Here is a 4201-nt window from a genome sequence, read left to right as displayed (position 1 = left end):
AAAGCGATCTTGCAAGTGAAGATATGGAAGAGGAATTCGCATTCACAGAGACCCTCAGCCAACCTCAAATGCCTTATTTTCCACAAGCATCATGTTATGCTTTTACAAATGGTAAAAAAGGGCGGCCACGAAAGCGAAAAAGGAAGAGTTTGTATGATCCGATCCCGATGTCATATTCCGAGTTATTGCCACAACTTCTTCAAAGATCACTGCTGACACCTATCCCCTCAAAGATGGTGGAACCTCCATACCCATAAGGATTCAACCCAAATGCTAATTGTGAATATCACACTGGGGCAATTGGTCATTTCACAGATGATTGTGATCAATTAAAAAGCAAAGTGCAATATCTTATTAACACCAAATTGATCCGCTTTCAAGGAAACATCCTAGTTTGAGAAATGCACAAATCACCCCAAGTTGTCGTCTTGGCGCTAGCAAATGATGTAAACTCTATCGACCTCCCCAAGGCTTTAGGGTCATAAATAGTGGGGCACACATGTCTCTTTTCATGAATAAGAATGTATTTTCTAATGCACATCTTTTTAACAATTACATACTAACACATTGATCATAAAAATTTGCATTCCATGCTTCATACCACAAATCTCATTACAACAACAAAAATATCCAAAAAAATCAAACAAAATGAATTCATGCATTAATGTGAGATATTTGATTCAATAACTTTAATGAAATGGAGGATGATGCAAATGTAAGACCCAGAATGGTACATGTTCTAAGGCAAATCTTTCTGATGACACATGGCATCTTTGAAAATCCCCAAAAACTATGAAGATATCCCTAGTCACCCATTTGAGCCCCCAAACACTATGAAGATATCCCTAGTCACCCATTTGAGCCCTAGGCTTTATGAAAGGAGATTTTTTCTAAAAACCCGCAAAATATCAATAACCTTGGGTAGGGTAGTATCTCAACTGTTTTCCTTGACATTCAATTGTTAAGAAATAAATACACTCTACTATTTCCAAATCCAACCCGAGGGTTAAAAAAATCCTAAAGCAAATCAAATAAAAAAGTTCATCGGTCAAAGTGCAAAATAACATAAAAAACAAAAGAAAAAAATATACAAAAGGCTATCTCAGGGCAAATAAAGTGCACTATCAATAACCGCAAAAGGGAACAATTCAAATACCTCTCGGGAAGATTATCGCCTAAATATTAGGCATTCACCTACTGCATCACAAAAATCCAACAAAATCTTAGTACTTGAATGTCATGTCAAGAAAACTGTTGAAATAGGACGATGGAGAAAGGAGAACGCAGAAAGGGGTTTGGGAAACACATTTTTGAGACTTATCCTTTTTCTTGGAAACCCTTAGCCAGGCCACGATACAAGCTCAAAAGACCTCGTCAAGGATATGATTTGCCTAAGAAATGTACTAGGGCAAAGAAATGCTGACTCCAATAAATATCATAAAGTTTTGATGAAAATATCCCATTTTAATGCATCGGATTAAATTTCAATCTCTCATCATCACCATCACCATATCAACACTCAAAACCCAAAAACAAAAATCCAAATTTGCTTGATCACTGTTTTAGTATTTATTTTAAAGAGTTGTGCACGGAGAATTCACATGACAAGTTGAAATCAAACGAACGACATCAATCCAAACTGGGGCAGTTTATGGGGGTTGACCGCATTTCTCGAATGAAAGTACCAAGAAACCTATAACTTCGGCAAGACTAAAGCTGCTCATCATGGATCAGTCCAAAATGCCTCTACCAAGCAGAGATAAGATCTTACATCCTCGCCTTCAAACTTTAAGGGTGAATCATGTTTTTATGCACTTATGATTGTCACTTGAGGGTGTTCAAAAATATCCAAAAGAAAAAGAAAAAGAGCGCTAGGTTGAAAACCCACAAGGGCAACCTAAGAAAAGGAGAGCATTGCTAATTCGAAAACCTGAAAAGGCGATTTAGTATATAAAAAAGAGAGAATTCCCGACAGGTACCTACACTAGGTATTCTGGGCAAAAAATTAAGGGAAAAAGTGAACACCCTCAGGTGGAAATTCATTATTGTTCATCCCCAACCATGCAAACTGGGGCAGTTTTTTGAAGTGAGGCTCATAACCTCTATTCAGAAAGATTCTCATCAAGTCTATGACAAAGATACTAGGGCAATTTATTGGACGATCCAACTCTTCCAATAAATTCTCAACATGACGCTGGGGCATATTGGATGGCGAGAGCTGGCAGATAGTCCTTTTTAACAATGTCCAACATGGGTCGTACTTCAGTTGAGTCCATAAAAAAATCACGAGATCATAAACAAAGACAACTACGCATGCATTCATTACTCAAACATTACATCTCTCATATCATTCTCAGCATAACACACAACATAGTTTCAAACATTCATATCAATACTAAGTCCATTTTAAAATTATGCTTTCCAGGACCCCGAGCCTGATGTGCTTTCAATCAATCTTTCCAGGACTCCGAGCCTGATGTGAATTTCCGAGTTCCGAAAGTACCTAACCTGCGTTCTCATTTTAAAATTATGCTTTCCAGGACCCCGAGCCTGATGTGAATTTCCGAGTTCCGACAGTACCTAACCTGCGTTCTCGTTTTAAAATTAGGCTTTCCAGGACCCCGAGCCTGATGTGCTTTAAATCAATCTTTCCGGGACCCCGAGCCTGATGTGAATTTCCGAGTTCCGGCAGTACCTAACTTGCGTTCTCGTTTTAAAATTGTGCTTTCCAGGACCCCGAGCCTGATGTGCTTTCAATCAATCTTTCCAGGACCCCGAGCCTGATGTGAATTTCCGAGTTCCGACAGTACCTAACCTGCGTTCTCGTTTTAAAATTAGGCTTTCCAGGACCCCGAGCCTGATGTGCTTTCAATCAATCTTTCCAGGACCCCGAGCCTGATGTGAATTTCCGAGTTCCGACAGTACCTAACCTGCGTTCTCGTTTTAAAATTAGGCTTTCCAGGACCCCGAGCCTGATGTGCTTTCAATCAATCTTTCCAGGACCCCGAGCCTGATGTGAATTTCCGAGTTCCGACAGTACCTAACCTGCGTTCTCGTTTTAAAAATTATGCTTTCCAGGACCCCGGGCCTGATGTGCTTTCAATCAATCTTTCCTGGTAGTGTAGTGACCGTTTACTTTCACCTATTTTTAGCAAAATTAATGTTCATTTCTTTACTAGTTACGTTCTATGATAACATACAAACCTCAGTTTGTTTGCCATATAGTAAGCAACAAGTAAAGAGGGGCAGCTGTGAACATTCAATTTTGTCCGGCCTAGCTATAAAATTTATAAAAATACAAAAAATATTCAAAATAATAAAATTTAAAAAATATCATTTTATAATGTTTCAGAACCAAGTTTATCTTCGAATCATCATCAACTTGTTATTTAACAGGTTTATCCTTAGACACCATGATGTCTTTTGGGTTGTTTCTTGCTATTTTGTGAAAACCAAGTTATCCCTGAACGCGTGTTCCGTTACAAATATTGTCCAGCGCAAATACTAATTACAATCATTGGAAAGAGTAAGCATGAAAGGAAATACGATGTTCATTCTATGAGGAAAATATTAACACTTGCTGGAAAGTTATCTGTTTTACCAGTCTCTAAAAGTACAAAAAAATAAGAACAAAATTGTTTTCCAATAAGGATAATAAGGCAGTAAAGCACATTCAAATAAAAGGGGTATTCCAACACTTGCAGGTCCCAACTGATCACCACTTCACACCATATCCTATTATCCTCAATCTCTTCTGTCCATTCCTCACATAACATTCCCAAAACAAAACAAAAAAAGCAAACCCCCCAGCAACCTTGAACACATATACAACTGAAACAAACTTGTTACGCCATTTTTTTCATTATTTGGCTCGCTTGGGATACCCTGTACTTCAAATATGTGGCTTTGAAAATTCAAAAGAGTGCTCAACATCAACACTAGCCAATCCAATAAAAGCCAAACCAAGCCAGCTAAAGTAAGCCCCACTTTCTGTGCATAAAAAGATATTCGCCTAGACAACTCATTGTGGTGGCTAGGAGCCACTAACCATAGTAATCCTTTTCCACCTACAAATAATATAGCATCCATGTTAGCACTCAGAGACAATGTTTATTCACTCACAATGATGTGTGAGTGTATGATAAGAGAATTATGACTGATATGTTGCAACTAATAACCCGCAATGCATACAAATTATTCA

This window comes from Lupinus angustifolius, chromosome LG13 (genome assembly GCF_001865875.1).
Source record: "Lupinus angustifolius cultivar Tanjil chromosome LG13, LupAngTanjil_v1.0, whole genome shotgun sequence".
Classification (NCBI taxonomy): Eukaryota; Viridiplantae; Streptophyta; class Magnoliopsida; order Fabales; family Fabaceae; genus Lupinus; species Lupinus angustifolius.
This window is presented reverse-complemented; position numbering follows the sequence as displayed.